At 39.7% G+C, this 22728-nt stretch overlaps 1 protein-coding gene and 1 pseudogene across 1 annotated transcript in view; both read right to left on the bottom strand.

Moving 5' to 3' along the window:
• LOC140934491 (hemicentin-1-like) overlaps positions 1–22728 on the bottom strand; it is an 89108-nt gene that overhangs the window by 55282 nt on the left and 11098 nt on the right. The gene's annotated exons all lie outside the window — the stretch shown is intronic.
• LOC140935242 (uncharacterized) lies at positions 5996–7766 on the bottom strand (annotated as a pseudogene).

The following is a 22728-nucleotide window of genomic DNA, read 5'->3' as shown; positions in this document are numbered from 1 at the left end:
TGGCTTGAGTATGACTTGTAAACAATGAAATAGTGTGGGATTTTTTTTCCAATATGTTACAGTTTTTCATTTTACATCCATTCGTATATCTTTAATGTCTTAAGAGCGACCCAGCCTGTGTACAGCCACCCCCCCCCCCTACTCCCTTCCCCCTCCTCTGTCTATAGGAGTCCTGGAAACACAAAAACATTTATCAAAATTAAGGAGTAAAGTAAAGAATATATATAAAAAAAAACCTTTAATTTTTAAAGACCGATTCAGGCACATTCCTAGTTTAAAAATCGTGAAAAAAGCGCTACATACTAAGACAATCATCATTTTGGCGGCCTTTTTATTTCAAATCTTTCCAAAATGCTAAAATTTCCCGCAACACACCGCGAAATGACAACGAAATCGTAGTATGAGCTTATGTACATGTAGCTAGTATTACATTATGAGGCAAAGTACCTCCGATAAAGAGCACAACTTAAGCTTACGTCTCGTTCTGTTTTTCCCCTTTCCGCTGTTGTTTAGCTGGCTCTCTACATATCTCTTCATTGACAGAGAAATACAGGAAACTATTCCTCTCCAATTTCCGGGATGTTTTTCAGTTTTTTTACGAGAAATACTCTTCGAGAAAACCTTTTCTTGTTGAATGTCTGCGAAGCTCTCGCAAAGCGAGAGCGCTGCAAGCTGCAAGCGCCTATATATAAGGCGTGAATTTTGGCGCGAATGTCACACTCCTCTGTGACTTGTGATTGGACGTATCATTTTTCTCACACCTGAAGAAACATCGTTCACTCCTCTATAATAAAGTTATATATATAGCCATCTCTGCGAGCAGTTATATGTTTGTTTTGTTTTCCCAATTCAGACCACGTGATGTTCTCTAGGCAATTTGCTTTATGTCTTTTCATAAATTATGCTCATATATGCGCATGGATAGGACGAAATTTGAAAAAGTTCTCTGGGGCACGATCACGTGATCTGATAGAACAAACAAAGCAAATAAGCTGAAAAGGTCTATTTGACATATACCTAGATTTTTGAAAACCGGGTTAGCAAAAATATCAACTCATTCTACTACTTGGCAATTTAAAACAACAAAACTCATTCAAAGGCCGATTAAAAGCCTTTAACTGACGCCGCGCAGAAAGTTAACGGTCTCTAGAAGCATTCCAACGAGTCCAAATTTAAAATGACGCAAATTTTAGAACATTTATTCAGTAAACTGACTTCGCGAAGTTTCAAACCGGTGTCATTTCTTTTCAGAAATTTTTAAGTTGAGTGAACTGCAGCGAAAGAGTGCCTGGTTAAGGCCTACATAACAATTTAAATAGTTAGCAAAACACTACTTTTTCGCGGTCCGATAAACAACAGGATTCCGCATGAAATAGACAACAAACTGAATGAAACATAGTGCACAAATTATAACCTTCTTATCTGCAAAAACCGGCCTATGGTGCAATGCCATTACAGCCCGCTGAAACTAGACCTAGATCCAATTTTCCTGAGTCGAGAGTTACTTTTCCAAGGTACAATTAGCTAAGCTAAACACCGACGAAACAATATCAATGGCTGGCACAGAATATTTTGGCGAAACCGCAGTCACAGGAAAAAATAACCGATTCCCATTTTTGGATATTTTATGGAATTTAAAGAATACCCACAAAAATCCCAAATTTGGAAGAGTGAGACAAGTCCCAATCAGGGAACTTGGTTGGGAATTCCCTGGTTGGGACTTGTCTCACTTTGCCAAATTTGGGATTTTTATGGGTATTCTTTAAATACCTTAAAATATCTAAAAATGGGCATCCGTTATTTTTTCCTGTGAGTTCAACCACGCGATCACATAGCTGTCAACACCATGAGGAATTCACACAATCACACACTTTCGCGGCACTGATAAGACTATCCACAGCCACGCATAATCTTCTCACGTTTAACATAAGCGAAATATCATCGAATAGCTCGGAAAAACTCAGCTTATTGCCAGATAAACACCTTTGGACTTTTCTCTTACACTCGTCTTATTCAAGTTCCCGGATGTAGGGTCAGACGGTCGGCGGATCACCTTAGCCTTGTTTTCACACCAGAAAAAAACAACGTCTTGGCCCGGGTCAAAGTTCACCTGCAATTTTGCTCTCACCTAATTCATTTGACTCCTAAGAGCCTGTTCCCGAGGCCAAAGACTTAGTGGTCACCTTAGAAAAGCGAACAATATCGTACCTTTCTATCTCAGCCCGGATCAGGGTGATTGATCCGTTTAGCCAAATGAAACGAGAATATAATAAGATACTGAACGATGCAGACTCTGCGAATCGTAATAACTTTGTCCCATCTCAGAGCTTTACATGAAGCTCTCCTGGAAACTTTTCTCAAGGTGACCAATATAGACAACTAAACTGCGCTAAACTGCACTGAAACCAGCTTTAGGCGCGCGCTGATTTCAAATAACTGTCTCTTGTGTTAAAAGAAAGAATTGTGGATAGGGAAAAGAATACGGATGGGGGGAGGTAACATCGTAATTCTGTATAATTCCACTTCTACACAAATCCCTAACCACAAAACAAGCAAAAAAAAAAAACGACACGGGCAAACAACACAGTAAACAAGCTATTAGACAGGGGAAGTTGAGAAAATTACAGAATGTTTGCTAACCCGGTTTTCATAACTCCAGGTAGACATAGGTTCTGGGAATCGAAGTGGATTTCTGATTTCTGGTCTGTGCTGCTGTGTTGAATGAGAGTGAGACACCTCTAAAAAGGAATCCAGTACTTTCTATTTACATGTCTTCAAGTAATGCGATTCTTCTACTTCTCTCCAGCTGGTTTACCTCTGTAGCGGGTCCTTCTCTAGCCTGTGGGCATCCGCCTATCACGCTCCTTCAAAAAAAACGGGAAGGGGAGGAGACGATGGAGGCCAGACGGAGGAGGGAGGAGGAAGAGGGGTAGCAGGAAGAGGAGAAGTAGGAGGAGTAGGAGGGGTAGGAGGAGGAGGAGGGGGGGAGGGGAGAGAGAACAATAGAAATTTGGTGGTGCTGGTTTTGTTGACAGAATATTAAGATTTTGGGGGGAAAAGCGAAGAAGAGGGGCGAAAAAATTGAATTGTGAAGGCATAAGAAAAAAAGAGAGGGGTAAGTAAACTGTTTGTTTAAATAAATATCTACTTTACCTTATCTCTCATCAATATGCAAAATTGGCAGTGACCCGCAATAGGACCATCTCCGTTTTTTCATTTGAGAAAGGGGCAGGGAATAGAATTTTCATAATTACGTTATGGTGTGTGATTTTAAGTGACAGACGACATCGATACCAAATAACGAAGAGGCGCACATGGCTTAATTACTATGTCAAAATGGATATTAAACCCGTCGAACCGGTTAAACCACCCAAAAATAGCATGTGACGTTATCTTAATGAATGGGATTCCCCCGGTTTTCGTTTTGTTCACGGTTTTGGGCTCGGCTCCTCGAAAAGTGGTAGTTACACCCAGGATTGTGCTAAATTTTAAACATGGTTTCTTGTTTAAGAACATGTAACTCGAGCTTATAAAATCCGAAAATGCAAAAATGTTTATTACAGAATGTTACCCTAAGCAATACATAGGAAGGTAAATGAAAGAAAGAAAGAACAAGAAGAAGCAGAAAAAGAAGAAGAAAAAAACGAACAAAACTTTAATCCTGGATTAGCGGTAATTGGCCTTTCGGGACACTAGCCCGGAGCGCAAAATTTCAAAACAGGCTCACCAAACTTTGTGTTTCTCAGGGGCGAGGGTCGAAAACTCTTTATTATAAAATGAAACTCACACCGACCCGTATTCGTTAAAAACGCACTAATTTATTCTGGTAAACGATGTCAAAAACAAGTCAAAATTTACGTTAGCTTTACGTTTATAACTTACGGGGAGCGCTCCGCGTTTTTATCGAATTTGGCGTCAAATGTACTCTCATGAACTGCGCCATAATCGAACGCACACGTTAAACGCGTAAAAAAGCGCTCGAAGCCCAAATGTTAGCAATTTGTATTTTTTATTTCTCGTTTTCAGCTCTTTTTCTTTGGCGGGAAGAAGAACCTTCCACTGACAAACTCAAAGAAGTTCATTTTTAAAATCAAAAAAAAAAAAAAGGGTTGCTTGCCAGGTGGTCTGAAACTAGGGAAGCTACTTACAACCTGTTTTAGGGGGGTAGCGTGAGGGTTTGAAGGTGTACGTGTGTACGCACGGAAAGAGGGGCGGGGGGGGCATGCTCTCCTAGAAAATTTTTCAAATTTTAATAGGGGCTCTGAAATGCCATTTACTGCATTCTCCGCAGGACATTTTCAGTAATTTTATACGAAGGGAAATGTAATAGTTAGTTGTTTAATACACATCTGTAAGGTGCAATGTTTATGGAGGTAATCAAGGAGGTTTAATGCAAGCAAAGGGTGAGACGTCTACCCTTCAGACGGGTAAAGACACCAATATAATGCGAAAGATTTTTCAATAATCCTGATTTAATGATAAAAATGCTTTCAAAAAATAAAGAATATATATATTCCAGATTTCAGCTGTACGCACGGGCGCACGTGCGTATATGGGAGAAAATGTTACTCCTCTCAATTCTCTATTTCATATTTAAGTCTATACCTAGTGCAACACATACACCCAAAATTGGAACTTCTTTAGATTCCAGCTTAGACTCAGCTTAATTAAAGAGCAGCAATCCTAAATATTCCAGTTTCAAATTATAGGTTTCAAATCAAAAAGAAAAAAGAAAAACGGATTGGTCCGAGTCATTATTTTGACAAGATACCTTTACAAGGGTTCTTCCTGATTATTATCTCAACGACCACTAGACTGCACATTAGAATATGAAACTGTTTGTTGAGTTCAGCACAAGTGATCCTTTGTTTCTCTCATCAACTAGCTATAGCAGCAAAGGCCAACAAAACACGCCAAAGCGCACAGAAAACCGCATCTTCAGACGAGACCACGCCTTCATTTCGTCATACAGCTGGCGGGAAATTTTCCACGTCCTCGCGCGTTCTCTTTCTCTCCTTTTAAACGGTGAGAGAAAGAAGATATTTTTTAGGTCCAACGCCAATTTGCCATTCTTCGTAGCATGCGTGGAAACGGCAAAGGGAGGGAGCTGAAACGGGAGATAGAAGGGCTTCTGCCACGCAGGCTACTAATTCGCTAAATCAAACGCGTTCAAACGTACATATACGGTATACTGCAAATTCTCTTAGCAAGCTGGGTTTTTTCGCGGCTCACTTCTGTAAACGCACGTGCCTGGGACCTGCTTGAGGGTCCAATCGATAGCCAGTCCAAATAGGAACATTTGTTTGATTAAGGATACTATATTCTCCACTTAGGCTGATTTGTCATCCCTGAAGAAAGCAGTATTGGCGAAACTTCGAAGTGTCCGCTCCCGGGGTGAGGGTGGGGAGAGGAAAAGGGCTCACAGAGGAGGTTTGAGGAGAGGTGTCAGGCCCCCGAGACCTTCAAACCGGGACCCTGTTCAAGGCAAAATCGCTCATTTCACTGCCCTGTTTTTAAGACAAGAGACTTTATTTCATGAACTTTTTTTGTGGAGACTGGACCGAGCGGAGAGCACAGGGGAAAAAAGCTGCTAGCTGAGGTGACATGAAAGCCAAGAAAAGCATTTCCTTTAAAGAGGAAAATACCTTTTATATCCTCTTCTTGCAAATTGGCCCTGTATCTCACTCATTGGAATATCATTCTAATTTTTCTGGCTATTTAAAAGAATCTCCATTAATGTTCATCTTTTCTTTTCTTATTCATTCCTTAGCTATAAACAAGAGACGATAATCATTTTACAATTTAACGAGGTGCCTAGGAAAGAGCCTCAAGTGAATTCTAAAAAAGAGTTAGATTCTCCCTTCAGCTAGTCGCCTTCGCAGCTGGTCCAGCCAGAGTCACGCAACACTCTCCATGCAGGGGTGGGGAGCATTGCGTGACTCTGGCCTAAGCAGTTGCCAAGGTGACTGCCCTCCAGTTTGCTTGTATGTGCTTGTGAATTAAATCAAAAGTGTGGAATAAGTGCCCAGGGTGATCAGCAAACACCCTGAGGCCTTATGCTACTCTTCCCTTCAACCGTGTGAGTTATTTTAATACTGCACGTGAATTCAAATTGTTACATGCAAGCAGCTTACCAGATTGACGGTGTTAAATGTAGTAGTATAAATACTGGTAATTCTGTAACCTACAAAATTAAGTTTTTGTTATAATTATTAATGTCAGCTGTGTAAGACTAGTTTTTAAACATCATACCTCCATTTGGGCATTAATCATGCATGAACTGTACTTTATAGTACCTTTATACAAGAAACACAAAAATATTAAAGAAAGATTGTCTAATTCAATTTCTTTGAGTAACGTTAACATTAAAACCATTAAAAAACTGAAAATTAGAAAGTGCAGAATAAAAAAAGTTTTGTTTACCACATAATAACCGTTCTGAACTGTACTGAACTGTTCAAGTGCATGACAATTTTTCCACAAAACCATTCAAACATTAAACATTTCCTTCAAGAAAAATTCCAGAAAAAAGATGATCAAGGAAATGTCTCTTCATTTTCCTCAGCTTCAGGAGTTACATTAGATGACCTGCTCAAGGTTTTATCTGTTGCTAAAAAGGAAGGAGAATCATACTGATCCTTTACAACTTCAACTGGCCGTTGCATTTTTCTCAAAAACGAATTCATTGCTTTACGGCAGTATCTCCACAATAGTTCCTATCTGATGGTGATGTCCGATAAATTTTAAACACAATTTCCTTCATGATTTCTACTCTGGCGGGATCAACTCTCTCTTTCCCACGCACACCTGAAAGATTTCTGCCCAGAAGTTCTTCTCGTGTGAACATTTCACGTAACAGTCGCACAGCAAAATTCATTGTCGAAGTAGATTTTGCTTGCAGGGCAATAAGGTCATCACGTGATAAAGGAAAGTTTAAATCTTCAGGCAAGGTCTTTTCTGTTATCTTGGCCATTTCAAGTTGGATGCGCTGTCGCGAGGTCATTCCACGAATTGCTACTGAGTCATTTACTCCTTTATAAGTGGCAGTCTGTTCAGATTCTTCCTCACCTTCTCCTTGGGTATCAAACAGCCGTGCCACTGTTGCATTTGCTTGGATATTAGCTCCTGTAGATGAACTGCTTGTCTGGGTTTTAGCAGCATTAAACTGAGATGTACTTGATGCATTATTCACCTGTCCACTTACATTATTCTGTACTCCAGATGACATGGCAGCACTTAAGTTATTTCCAGTTGCCTGATTGTTGGCCCCCATCATTGCCATAAGCTGATCAATTTTGTGTTCCATCCTGACCAATACAGGTAAGATAATCCCTAGTTTGTCGTCATTAAGGGCATTTAGCACTGACAAAGATGTTGGAACAGTTGATTGAACAAGAGGCTGATTTGTAGAGTTCATCACTGGTGAAGTAAAGATATTTGGAGGCATTGTATATTGGACAAATGTTGGGATTGGAGTGCTGCCATCACCAGGATGAGCAACAACTTGAACAGGCTGAGATTGCGGTACTGCTTGAGAGGGCTGCAACCCAGTCTGGGGAGGTTGTAGTACTGAATTGGGATACTGCAGAACTGGTAAGGTAGGCTGTATTAATGCTTGCAATGGTTGATGAGATGCTGTCTGCAGGGGCATCTGCTGGGCTGAAAGTTCATTACTCGTAGTGCTCTGGACATATTGAAATCATATTAATATTTAAATTGAAGTGTACAATAAAAAACAAAAAACAAAAACAAAATGGGTAATCTAATAATTATTGTTAAATACAGTGGAAGCTCTCCTAACAGACACTCGTAAGCGAAAACCTCTACTTATGGCCGCCTTAACAAAACGCCGTTTTTCTCAACTCCCACACAAACTCTGTATTTTTACATACCCATAAGCGCACAGCCCCAGTTACGAAGGGACAACTTTTTTGTGTCCTGATGGTCTCCGCTTACGAGAGCTTCCACTGTATTAAATGAAATAAAAACCTGACTCACCAACTGAAGTTGGGCCCCTATTCCAGCTGGTCTACTGTTTTATCCACCTTTTTAAGTGTTATATTGAAAATTAATTGGCTGACCTGTAAAGTTTGGCCTCATTCTTGCAAGATTTTGCAACAGAAATAGCCAATTTTCAATACCCATCCTTGGGACTAGTTATTTATTTTGTTGCTAATAAAATAAACATTGGAAAGTTTTTATAGCCATTCAGACTATTTTTCCCTGTTACAAGCAAAGTATCAATTGAGTAAAAACACCCCATTCTAGACCAGGGGCCCATTTCTGGAAAGTCCCATAAGCTTTTTTTGGGCCTGAATCCAGATATTAAAATCAAAATCTTAAGGATAAAAATGCAAGACCTAGCTAAGAAACCACTTCATTTTGTTTGGATAAAATGTTTGAAACCTTAACCTTGAAAGTAAACAAAAGAGCACTACCTGCAGGGTAACTTCTAGGAATTTCAAGAAACGAATCCAAGGAGCAGTGTGGTTTAAGCATGCAGAGATATTTTGGGGGAGTGCTAACAACTGATTAACGACTTAACATTAAAATAAAATCAAACTTACCAATGGTTTTGCCTTCTTTGCATTCTTAGGCTACAAGTGCATTAAGAAGGAAAATTAAGCTATGTTAGTTGTAGAAGAAATGCATTTGTATTCATAGGGCAAGGGTGGCGCAGTGGTGAGAGCACTCGCCTTCCACCAATGTGGCCCAGGTTCAAATCCCGGCATCGACGCCATATGTGGGTTGAGTTTGTTGTTGGTTCTCTCCCTTGTTCCGAGAGGTTTTTCTCCATGTACTCCAGTTTTCCCCTCTCCTCAAAAACCGACACTTCCAAATTCCAATTCGATCGGGAACACACAGACCATTTAAACGAGTTCATATGAACTCTTAAGTGCTTCGTGGGTAAAAAAGCAATTTATTTACTTATTTGTTTATTTATAGGATTTCACAAGGCTGACTTGTAAGCATGCTTTTCCAAAAGGACAGAAGAGAATGTCATGGTGTGGACCCCTAATGCATCGCAGGAACAGTGATTCCCCCCCTGTTGTTGTCCGTGGGGGCATCTCTTGGGCTGCAAGTTCATTAGTTGTAAAATTAGTGGGCCTCGCTCCAGCTGGTCTTATAGGGGAAGAAATGACAAATTTAAGGGAATATTTTATTTGACAATATGGCGGCACTACGCCTTCCACAGGCGTGTTAAAATATCTCCCAGAATTATTTTATTGTGTTTTGATTACAAGAATTAATTTTAAGGGCTGCTTTTAATTTTCAACTGTTCAAAGCATTGTTGACTTTCGACACTTTCGAAGGCGCGATTTTATTGCGTGCTACATGAAAGCAGAGCCGCGCCTCGGTCGCAGCAAAAACATCTCGATTCCACAAAAGTAGAGAACACCCACAATACCTGTGTGGCCGATTTCGTTATATTTCTTTTTAGTCCTCTTCCCTTTCTTCTATCTGATGACTCCTGAAGAAAGGATAACATAAAAAAGTCTTAGCTTTGACCGAATGGCCATCGAATATGTGTTCTCCGCGGTCGTGCCAAGTACAATCGCGGAAACGACAACAAAAGCTTTTTCACCGAGAGATAAAGCCATCAATCTTACCGTTGTTTCGTTCTATAACTCCTGATCATCTCCTGAATTTGCCATCGTAGGACAATAAAGCCTTGACTATACTCTCGTCAAAAATCTATCGAAAATAAACCAGGTATTTCGCCCGGGACGGATCTCGTTGGTTCGTCATTCCCCGAGCTTGGCACGCGGCTCTAGCGGAACAGCGGACGCAAACAAATTCCAGCCAATCAAATTTTTTCATCTCACAGGTACCCCAAGCACCATAGCCCACGTTCGATAGGTTAAAATCAGGGGGGCGGGGGGGCACGACTCCAATAGCGCCTAGTACTTGTTTCGTGTACCTATGATCCACCGATTTATGACATCACATCCGGTTGCAAAGTTGCTGCTCTGTTTTGGCGCGAAGCACCAAGATGGACGCCCGATGCTATTTGGTTTCTTCGTTATTTTAACCAACAGGCTAACGGAATTATGTATCTTAAATGCCGAGAATGTTGAGAAGGTATCTAGCCGGCCTTTCAAGCAAATCTCATGACCAAACAAAGAAAATTTAGTATTATTTTAATGATAAATATGATGCAGCTGCGTGGAATGTCATGGCGAGTCTTGCGATGTTTCAAAACGAGTGTCGTTTTGCGGCTTTTGCGGCCTCTGATTTAGAGAAGTCATCAATCAAAATATAATTTCCTAAGCGGAATAGAATGGGGAAAACGCCGATGGCCACAGTTTAAAGTGTTCACCGCTGTAAGGCTGGATCACGCCCCGTAAAGTTGCAGAAACTTGCACTCAACTGCATGGTTTTGAGGAATGTCATGGCGAGTCTTTCGCTGTTTGTAATCGAGCGTCACTCAAGAGTTTGGCTTTCGCGGCTTCTGATTCATCGAAGTCACCAATCAAAATTGCCTATCCTGAGCGAAATACCGAGGGGAAAAAGCTTATGGTCACAGTTTAAAGTGTTAACAGCTGGAAGGCTTGACACTCGACGTAAAGTTGCTGAAAGCTCTTCTCGACTGTACGATTTGAGCAATGTAATGGTGAGTCTTTCTCTGTCTAATCGACCGTCACTCAAGACTTTGGCTTTTGCATCTTCTGATTCACCGAAGTCATCAATCTAAATACCCTATCCTGAGCGAAATACCGTGGAGAAAAAGCCTATGGTCACAGTTTAAGGTGTTAACAACTGGAAGGCTTTGCCACTCGACGTAAAGTTGCTGAAAGCTCTACTCAACTAATTTCGAAATAGTCACATGTTGCGTGCTTCTGGAAGGTTAGTGTTGGATTTTTAGCATTTAATTTGCCTTTGAAGATTTATATTTAGAACAAGTCTTAAGCCCAAAAGTAGTCCAATTTGTCATTATCTGAGAGAAATCAAGAAAGATCTACGGAGGAGCTAAAGAGGCATCAACAATCACTTAAGAGAGCAAGTGCCAAAGAGAAAATGGATAGCATTGATTCAAGCCTCTCCTCAGGCCTGCTGCGTCTGGTTAATCAATCGAGGGACAAGGGCGCAAGTTCGTGGCTGAATGCGATGCCTCTCGCAGACAAAGGTTTAGCCCTCAACAAGCAAGAGTTCAGAGACTCGCTACGCTTGCGTTGACTTACCCTTAGTCGATTTACCAAGTCATTGCATATGTGGGGATAAATTCACCGTTAGTCACGCCCTCTCTTGTAAAAAGGGGGGGTTTGTAGCGCAGAGACATGATGGTGTAGGGAACTTGTTAACGACATTCATCGACAAGATCTGCAATAATGTCGAAATCGAACCACGCCTTCAACCCCTGGACAACGAGCGATTTCATTTGAGGAGCGCTGTTATAAGTTCTGAGGCAAGGTTGGACATCAAAGCGGGAGGTTTCTGGGCAAGAGGAGTTACGGCATTTTTTGATGTTAGAGTTACGCACGTCAACTCCAAGTGTTACCAGAGCAAGCCAACATCGGAAGTTTTCAAAGAGCAAGAAGAAGAGAAGAAGCGCAAGTACCAGCAGCGGGTGTTAGATGTCGAAATGGGTTCGTTTACGCCTTTAGTGTTTGGAACCAATGGCGGAATGGGAAACGAGTGTCAGCGGTTCTTAAAGCATCTCGCAGACAAGATAGCTCAGAAAGACACCGAGCCTTATCATGTTGTAATCACTTGGCTCAGGACACAGATCTCGTTTGAACTCTTAAGATCGGTACATGCATGCGTCAGAGGTTCGCGAACGCCGTTTCGTAGCAAGCTAGAGCAATCATTAGACTGTAAAATAAATGTCGCTAGTGCGGATATCTGAAATACGTGTCTATATGCTTTTATACTTAGGGCTTTTTATGAACACTGGTTTAGCCGTCATTAGTATAATTCGATTGCAGGATCTTAATATCTCTGCATAATGGAATTCTTAATTTTATAGAATTTTGAACTTTTATTATTAATTATATCTATCTCCTCTTTTATGTAAGGTTAAGTTACTTCTATTTTTTAGAATTTGAAAATGAATAGTTTTTTCTATCTTCACTCATAATATATAGGATTGTTTTTGTTCTCTAATACACCGAATGCAAATATGGCGGATCTCTCGGTCGGCCCGGGTCTAGTTGCGCGAAAGCGAGGCTAGTGAGGCCTCGATAGTTTTGTTTTGACTGCGCGTCTTAGCGATTCAGTCGATGAATATGGCTTCCTTCGAGTTGTTACGTGCTTAAGAGCCATCAGATAGGAGATTTAACTCCAGCAGAGACGAAAGTTGATTATCTTCGCTTTGCCAAAGTTCTTTACGAAGAAAGAAATGGATTCAAGCGATTCGGCGCGGCGAATGGAGGCGCTCTACTATCACGGAGTTATTTTTTAAAAGAACGAAAGTGTGCTCGCTTCACTTCAGAAGAGAAGACTCACGAATAATGAATAAATAACTGAAATGATGAATGAAAAACTGAAAGATTCATAGCTCTGTTTCAAGTTTGCTTTGTCCGTTTTCTTACCAAGGAAAGGTAAATATCCTCGAGAACGAGTGAATCCGCCGTCGCGACTTACCAATCTGTAGGCGCTCTCAGGGACACCATGACAAACAACAAGGGCGAATATTTTTTTCACAGTCTTCACGATCCTGTGTTCAAGAGTTTGAGCACTGCCATAAAAGAAGCAATCTTTGGAAAATCGTTGTTAGTTTATCTCGAAACCATTCGACAAGTTGCTAAAATAGATCACGCGCAAGGTCAAATACAATGTTCGAATACTTGCACGCTCTTTTTCTCCAGAACCGTTTTTCTTCTTCTTGCTTTCTTAGTTGGCAACGGTTCCTCCGTTAGTTTTTTCAGTGCATTTTGGTCAAGGACTGTTCTTTAAATATGTCGCTTTCTTCTGGTTCTTACATAGTTTCACAGGTCACGCTTGTAGGATTAACAGGCGATTGTTATTGTTGTTGTTATATTTTAATGCAGCTGTCTTCAGCTTGAAATCTAAAAGATCTTACCGTCCACCGCGGATGCTCCCGTTCTCGAGAATGTTTACCTTTTGTTGGATAAATAACAGACCATGCAAACATCTTGAAACAAGCACCATCTCTTGTGAAAATTATTTCATTCAAATACTTTCGTGAGTCTTCTCATCTAAAGCAAGTGAGCGATAACAGTTTCGCTGTAAAGTGCTTCCCATTGCCGCGCCGAATCGCATGAATCCTTAAGTTTCTTTGTGAAAAGATCTCGGGAAAGTAAAGGCTATTCAAGCTAGAGTAAAATCTTCTTTTTAGTGGCCCTCAGGCATGCAACAACTCGATGCAAACCATATCGATCGACTCAATCGCTAAGACGCGCAGTCAAAACAAAACTCTCGAGGCCTAACTAGCCTCGCTTTCGCACAACTAGACCCAGGCCGGCCGAGAGGTCCGCCATATTTGCATTCGGACGAGGGGTTTCTTTTGTAACAGATGTAATTGTAGATAGTGTTTTTGATGAATTACTTAGATTTTTTGTAACAGCAGGTTGATTGTAAATAGGATTTTAATTGAGGTTTTGTAATAAAGATTCTTTTCTCTTTAAAGTTCTAAAAAAAAAAGTTTGTACCCTTCCTTTTTTTCTGAGCTTGCAAGTGTAACGCACCTGAAAAGAAACCCTTATGCACTACAAGTCATATTGTCAAAATGACTAGTTCGAAATTACTCCTTATCTTAACTGATAACTACAACACTTATTGAAAAATGTATCGCTCCCGAACATGTGTTGATTGGTTCTTGACCTTTACAGTTGGAAAAAAAAAAAACTACGATTTACAGTGATTATAGTTATGTAATTAATTAGTAAATCAAAAAGAATGAAATTAAAGTGAAAAAACAAAACAGCTGTTTCAACTGTTTTAGAGGTTTGAAGGTCTGAAGGGATCACTAGAGCTGTAATATGACACTCAATAAGAGGTCTAGTTACTTTAGAACACGTTAGAAGTTTCCTGCAGCAAAACACATATTTTGGCTTGGTAATTACTTGTATTTCTTGATGTAAATTACATTCTATGAATTAAGTGTCAGTTAGGGTCATTCATAATGCTGTACTGCACCTTATTTTATCTGACGATTATCTAAGGTATAAAAAATGAATTTTGTGTATTTTTAAAGACTTCAATATATGCATACTTTTGAATTTATAAACAATATATAATTATTTAAATCCTACACTGTAAGTCTGGTTGTCAGTGTAGCCTGTGTCGCAGACATAATCTATTGCTGGTTAGTAACATCTGCAAAGCCGTGCCAATATTCTGGGCTGCCAATCACAATGTTTTTCGATATTCCCTTCAACCTGATTGGCACACTGATAATGATATTTTTAAGAGGCCAATCATAGCACATATGCAAGTGCTAGTTCACAGGTGGGCCACGAGGTGCCCAGAAGCAGGATTTCAGTGCTGTCTCACAGGGGGACTTAACCAGAAGTTTAGTTCTGTATGTGGCACAGGCTAGTCCTCCGGGTATTAATGTTTAAATTATGTATTTTATGTTGCTTAGCTGGGAAGACAAAAATAGATGACAGAAGAGCACAAACAAGAGAATATCAAGAAGTATTAAAAAGTGTATCTACCACACAACTCATAAAGAGAGGTGAAAGTCCATGAGGACAGAAATGTTGTTACAGAGCCATAAAACATTAATGTTAAGTACAACTCACTGTCAAATAAGTTAAAAGGAAGGAAGAATGCTGACATTTCGAGGAATACACTTTTCTGGTTTATGGAAAATCTGCAGCAACAGAAGACACTGAAATCATGTTGAGCTGGTTCAGGATGTCAATTCTGTTTAGATGGAATCCTCTGACAGTGTCTAGGCCAGTGTACAGTACTGTGCTTCAAAGTTGGTCCTTGGTAAGACATTTCTTGACTTTACATGCCAACTCTCTTTCAAGGACCTCAAGGTTAAGTGTCTGTTTCCCTGACATTCACTTTCTTGTCAGGGATCAGCAAATTTTAACTAGACGACTGTGTTAACTGTAGTTTTTTTGTAAGACTTAAAAAACTTCACAGGAAAGACTGAAACTAATGATCTTGCACTAAGCAGCTTTGAAGAAATCAAGGTTTCTTGGGGGGGGAGGGGGGGAGGCTGTGCTGCACATATTTCCCTTGGAGATACGGAGGCAAACACCCTAGATGCAACTATAGGAAACCAAACTAACCTTGAATTTAATAGAGAGTATTCACTCACTTGGCTTATTAGTTTGGGACACCAACATGGTCTCTTTTTGCATCGTTTTGGGACACCAATATGGCCACTGTGACGTCATGTGAATACTCTCTATACTTCAGTCAGTTTCTCACGTTTATTTTCCATCCCTAAGCATCCTGTTCCTCCTGTGGAAAGGAGTTGGTGGTTGTGTTATGACAACTTCATCCCTTAGTGTTCTTCATCCCTCAATTAATCAGTCAGAGTAAAGGATGGTTAATATGATCCTGATTAGGAGAAGAAAGCTTTCTATTAAAGGCACCATGGTCTAGAAGACCAAATGTAAATCCCTATCTGACCTCATTGACATGGAGAAACAAAAAAGGGATTGGCTGACACCCAGCATAGTGACGTGTAGTGTTAAGCTCAACAAGGATAAAGGAAAAATCCACAACTGAGAAACTGGTTTTTAAGAACCTGTCAAGCTAAAATTTTCCAGTTAGGCTGTCTTTATAAAAGAGCACTCAAATTTGAAACAGGTTATTAATCATAACCATTACAATTTCCTCAAATTTGATTGGTGCATTAACTGCTTTATTTTTCTTTAATCATTGTGTATAGTTGCCTGTAATCGGACAGTTATGTTAGCCAATCATATTAAATGCACTCAGCTAAATCCACCAATCACAGAAGTTATCATGATAACCATAGCAACAATCACTTACCCAAACAAACTGGGGATTAATCCAAAATGGATGAATATGCAACATTTAGGCAGTGTCTCTACCAGTGATATTTTCCCTTACTTTGGACATTTGGTATGAACAAACACTCTTTCACCAAAAACGAATGCATCTATTTTCTTGGAAATTGTAACGGTTATAATTATTAATTGGTAACAGGACTCTGTGTCGTCCAATTCAATCTGTAATCATACTCATGATTAAACAAATCTGACTCCTGCTTCGTGGTTGTCCAAGTTTGTAACACTTGTATGATTACAGACTGAATTGGACTCCCCTCAGTCCTATTACCATCATTTATAAAATCTCTTAGAAAAAGCTTCTGCACAGTGTACACTAGGGAAAGTAAGATAAGTCAACATTCAAAGTCCTCTTTTGAGGCATAGGTGTCTAATAATATTTATTATTACTCTGACTGCAATGTGATGGCGTACAGGTTTTACATATACTAAGGAGAGAGCTGAATGCCACTATAAAATACTTTTAGCTCAAAGCTACAAAGTATTTTTTTTTTCAGAAAATAAGGACCTATTTGAGACTGAACCTAAATACGGTAAAATTCCGAAAATAAGCCCCTCCATTTATAAGCCCCTCCATTTATAAGCCCCTCCAAATATAAGCCCCCCAAAATCGTAACGCAAAAAACCCTCCGTTAAATCGCCCCGCCGAATATAAGCCCCCCGGGAGGCTTGTACTTGGAATTTGCCCTCGAATACAAAGTAAAATAAAGCAAAAATGGTAAATTTCCTTTCCACTACAAGCTAGCTCAGTCAATTTTTGAAACGCAAATTTCCCTCCGTACATAAGCCCCTCCGAATATAGGCCCCTCCAAAAATAACCCCCTCAAAAAGGGCCTTTGAAAAATATAAGCCCCGGGGCTTATTTTCGGAATTTTGCGGTAGCCTAAATCTGTGCTAATTAGTTTTTCTTTAAGAACCTGACTTGTTTAGGCTAACTTGGGAAAATACAGGTTCTTGGTTGCAGGTTTTTACTAGTAATTAAATTTGATGGAAAAAAAGATTATCAAAAATTAACATAGCCAGATGAGCTTATTTACAACTCCATTTTTCAGACCTGCAATTTATTTAAGGCTGTCTTTTAAAGGAACCACAAGAACAGCATGCATTTTTATTTTCAGCTTTAATAAATTCCAGACTATTATAATGATCTGGGGCCGGTTGCTCCAAGCCTGGTTAGCGCTAACCATTGGTTAAGAGGTATCAAAATGTATAGGTTTCCATGGTATTTAACGTTGGTTAGCACTAACCATGCTTCGAGCAACCCGGGCCTGGTTAGAAAATCCTCTTAACAGATGGAATAGCAAAATGTGAATTAATAAATCCTTTGATCAAATTGTCTTCTGCTTTTCTCTTGCCAAACCATCTTTCCCTTTAGAGGAGCAAATCAGAAAAATAAAACAAAGACAAGAGGCTACACCTGAAACCCCTCTTTACTGTTACTTTAACACCCAGGGAGAAGGTTATGGTACTTCTATACAGGTATGTGCCATGGAATAGGGAGTGGGTTTTGAGATGATCAGTCTTTATCCTACACTACTTTGCTTGGCTTTCTGATCCTTTGGTAGGGTTCCTTTGTAAATTATACTAGCTCACCGTCAGTAGATAACCTTTAGGGGTTTCAAAATGTTTTAAAGTAGGCAGCCGAATCTGGAGGCTGGGGGCACTGGAATTGCTGGCAACATACAATCAAGTAGCCAATGGAACTCCGGTGGTCAGTGGCTTGTTTTGAAACCATTATGAACTTGAGCCGAGAGCTACTGAACAATAAAAAAAACACTCTTTTTATGCAAATCAAGCGGTTTGAAGATTGAAATAGGAGTGTAAACACTTTTTGACACAAAAAAGATGATCAATCAAATAAAGTAGGTGAATAAAATTTCAGTATTTCCTTTAACACTAGAAGAAAAACTGTTGTATACATACTAATTATACACAGCGGTATATCATTATTATTATGGTTCAGTTTTATCCCTGGATAATTTTAGTTTCCTTTGTGTCATACTCATTATCATACATTTTCATACCCAAAAACACAGGAAAAAATTTAAATTGAAGTATAAAGCAAAAAATAAAAATACTGTCCATGTATGGCCAAAAGAAAAAAAAATGATCACTGGCTCACTCAAAACTGCACTGGGTGACTATTTGTCCTAAAAAGGTTTGAACTCTCTGTTGGATACTCCCTTTTGCCCCACCAGCTACAGGTACATACCCCTCCCCCTCAGGCATGCCATTCAACATTGTAATAAAAGAAGACCACTGTCAACCTTATTAAAAAGTTACAGAGTAAAAACATTGTTATTAGGAAACAGAAAAACCATTCTACTGAAGTGAATTATTGCAGTAACCTTCGAATTTTGGTTCCATCGCTTACATGTATTGTTTCTAGCAACAAAAAGTGCAAGTCTTAACATGAAATTTTCATATTACAGAACAAAAAATATCCTTCCTTTTTCCAGGGAGGCCATTTTCTCCTAACAACTCCCTACCAGGTAGAAATTTCATTCAAGTTTCATATAAAATACTTTTTGTTTGTTTTGGCCATGAAGACCCCCTCTCCTTACCACTTTTAAGGATCCTAGAATCAAATAATGCAAATATCCCTTATGCACAACTGTCTTACAATATGGATTTTAAGGCTCCGCAAGGGAAAATTGGCAAAAAATATACTTCCAGTCCTTCACATGTAATTGAACTGTCTATCCCCTGCTACACAGAGAGAAAATAACTGGCAATGCAATTTTGCTTATCTGTGCAAATTAAGTTTGCTGTCATTAAGTTTCACAATCCCCCATAAGCAACAATGCACTCTGTCATACAGTGTAGGTGTGCTGTTACCACCCCTGAAATCCCCTGAGCAAAACCTTGCATGCCTCCCTCTAAAACAATAAATTATGATCACAGCAATTGCAGGCATGTGGTATCTTTCTGGTATACTATCGTACTCAAAAAAGGCTACTAGTAATAATAATTGATCAACAAGATTATTGTTTTTGTTATAATATTGTTCTTCTTGGTGTAGGCCCTCTTAATATCTCCACCTCTCTTGGGGCACCACCTCCCAAAGCAAACGGTCTATTCTCTGTCACATTTTTTATATTTTATGTGTTTCTTACACAATAAAATACAGTTTTAGAGATCCAGTAGAAAGAGCTGTGAGAAAAAGTGTAGTTCTTTCGGATGTTTTACTGCCCTTTTCTAATTATAACCACCTGTTCTTTAAGAATTCCCCTTTCATCAATCATTTAAAAAATTATCTAATTCTCTTAACTAATAAAAGCTCACGCTCTAACATTGAACAACTCTAGTATTTCGCTACTCTACGCTCCTTGTAATTCACTAACGTGCACTAAAAGAAAAATCAGCAACCTACGTATACTAGCCTTCTCTATGCGACATCATGCCAGAGGGTCTTCGAACAGCAGAAGACTGAGCCCTTGCAGCAACTTTACGTCGAGTTATAAAGCCTTCCAGCTGTTAAACACTTTAAACTGTGAGTATAAGCTTTTTCTCCACGGAATTTCGCTCAGGATAGGCAATTTTGATTGATGACTTCGATGAATCAGAAGCCGCGAAAGCCAAACTCTTGAGTGACGCTCGATTACAAACAGCGAAAGACTCGCCATGACATTCCTCAAAACCATGCAGTTGAGTGCAAGTTTCTGCAACTTTACGGGGCGTGATCCAGCCTTCTAGCGGTGAACACTTTAAACTGTGGCCATCGGCGTTTTCCCCATTCTATTCCGCTTAGGAAATTATATTTTGATTGATGACTTCTCTAAATTAGAGGCCGCAAAAGCCGAAAAACGTTAACGACACTCGTTTTGAAACATCTTTTGCCTCGCCATGACATTCCTCGCAGCTGCATGATATTTATCGTGAAAATAATACTAAAACTTCTTTGTTTGGTCATGACATTTGCTTGAAAGGCCGGCTATATACCTTCTTAATATTCTCGGCATTCAAGATACATAATTCCGCTAGCCTGTGGGTAAAAATAACGAGGAAACCAAATAGCATCGGGCGTCCATCATTGTGCTTCGCGCGAAAACAGAGCAGCAACTCTGCAACCGGATGTGATGTCATAAATCGGTGGATCATAGGTACACGAAATTTCGCTAAGTCGTGCCCCCCCCCCCCCCCCCCCCCGCCTGGAAGCAAAGGACTTTTAGAAAGTCTCTGAGTGCCCCGAACATGAACAGTAGCGTTTAAAGGCGTTGTGTTCACTTCTTAAGTACCCCTTATGTAGTTGTGAACATAATTAATTTTAATGTTTTTGCCTCGTCTGACGGTCTCGAAAACACCGGGCACCGTGCCCAAATTCTGCCAAGGTTACGTAAAAAACAGTGTCTTTTACGTTAGAGTAGCGTATCACTGCCTTATCCCAAGGGGTGCTGGAGGAAGGACAAAACATGGACCCTGGGTCTAAGGCCCCTGTTTTGGACCGTCCGTGGACCTGGCTAATTTTATTAACCCGAAAAACAGGTCAAGAAGAAATGTAAGTAATAAAGTAGAAATAAACATCGCGGCAGCGAAAAGGAAAATCTCTCGAAGACACTATAGTGAGACCCAAAGCTATAAAAAAAGAAATGTTTATTGACAGGTGTCTTGTTTGCCTGTCAACACCTTTTGAAAATTATTTCATTATTCATTTATCTTATTTCATAATTATGTCGAATTATGTTTTTTTGTTCTTTCTTACCCTTGGCACGTGTTTTTCAATGTTTGTTTACATTTGCGCTCGTTTCCGCTTCGTGCTGATTGGCGGAAATCTGACAGCTAAGTCGACGTTGAGCTACGGGGGAATTGGACGTGGTGAATTCACATTCCAGAGACGTAGTTGCAACCTCTCCTTCCTTTACCTGCCCTGCCGCCAAAGCGCCCCGGAGAGCTTGGTCGCAGGCTAACGATTTTCACCTATGTAAGGCCTGTAAGGTAATCCGGAATCTGGAATCCTAGCCTGTGCTTTGGAATCCGTAATTAAGCTCAAGGCATCCGACTGGAACTTGGAATCTAAGTTCCACTGACAAGGAGTGCTAGAGTCCAGTTTATCATGAAATACGGAATCCACAGCAAAGTTTCCAGTGTCCAAGACTGTCTTTGATTACCTTGCAAGGGGTGACACGGTCCCTTGGGAGTTCTTAACTTTAACACCTCGGGGACAGAAGAAAAAGGCCGTTTTAGAGAGGTGGCCATCCTAGAGAGGTTTAAAAACTCCAAATAAGAGTCATTATTATTCATTCAAAATGTTTCCCCGATTCTGATTGGCTAAAAGCCTGATAATTCACCATACCCAGCTACTGATGACCAAATTTGGAAGAATCTTGCGATTAATGAACCGATAACGTCAAAAGTGCACCTTCAAGGAAGGTTAATGCACCGTTAACCGAGAAGACCTGGGGACGAGGTTGAGTTTTTTTCATTGTGAAAACAAAAATGGCGGACATTTCACTGGTTTCAATAACAAGCAAAAACAGCAAGAAGACAACTCGAAGAACGACATCTGCTATTTGGAGAATATTTGCTGAGCCGACTAACCCTAAACGTGCACTATCGAAGATGAACTTAACATTTATGGAGCTAAGCATGTTTTAGCTATGTTTTTAAACTAGAAATTATTTTAAATGAATAATAAAAAAATTATTAAATTCGGCTTTCGTATCAAATGAACAATTAATGGAGATAATTCTTCATGAGATACACAGCCTCATTCATTAAATAAATTGTTAAATGTATGGACTGTCCGCCTGAAAAAGTGGCCGCTGTGGAGAAGTGACCGTTAGTGGAGGTTCAACTGTATTTCAAACACATTTTTCAGAGAATTATGAAGAGAAATCAAGCATCAAGAGAGAGAAATAAGGGTCATTTTTGTAAAGGGTACTAGGTCTAATGATATAAAGATTTACTTTCAAATTAAAAGGTGTATTTTCATATTTTATTTTATTACAGTGTAACAAGGGTGATTGGTGTGTTACAAGCCAGCCTTGCTAAATAATACGCTGTAAATTAAACTTGCAGATCTGTTTCAGCACAGGGCGTCCATACTCACAAGAGCCTACTGGAAGCCAAGTTATAAGGATTTGAATGGAAATTTATCGTAAGATCAATAGAACGGTTAAAATAATGTACATAGACAGCTAATAAAGTATACATACCTTATAAAGAATCGTTTCTGTGTTGCTTTCTTACTGTTTCATGCTCTTAGCTATAAACGCCATTTAGCAAGTTAATAGCTTTTTACAGTATGTGCATTTTAACCTTTTTATCAATCTTACGATAAATTCCCATACAAATGGACTTATCATTTGGTATCTGTCCAGTGGGCTGTTGTGAGTCTGGGACCCTGTGGTACAGTCGCCAAAACTAAAAGCCAGTTTTAATAATTTGCAGGCGTCAGTCTAACTTAGTCTCTTCTGGAGCCATTTAAATTTGAGCACAGTTCACCAAAAAAGCCCCATCACATGTCAATTCCAGTCGACGCTAGGGCTCAATTCACCCCTTGGGTGTAAAATCAGTCCTAAGTAATTGGACTGCATTGGCAGCTGCATTGGCCCTTATTAAGGGAGCCAACCACAATAATGGTTGTGTATTTTACTCAACGAAACAACCTCAATCATTTTTAGGGCTAAAAACGATCTTTTTTATTTACAGTGTTTAGTGAGGACAGTAGTCAATGAAAAAAGAGGTGCAGTAACTACAGATGAGCATCGTTAAAATTGCGTTTACCCAACTAATATCAGGGGCGCAACAACTATTTCTGTAAAAATAA

The sequence above is a fragment of the Porites lutea genome, chromosome 4 (assembly GCF_958299795.1).
Source record: "Porites lutea chromosome 4, jaPorLute2.1, whole genome shotgun sequence".
Classification (NCBI taxonomy): Eukaryota; Metazoa; Cnidaria; class Anthozoa; order Scleractinia; family Poritidae; genus Porites; species Porites lutea.
The sequence above is the reverse complement of the archived record's forward strand: the minus strand, read 5'-3'. Positions and strand labels throughout refer to the sequence as shown.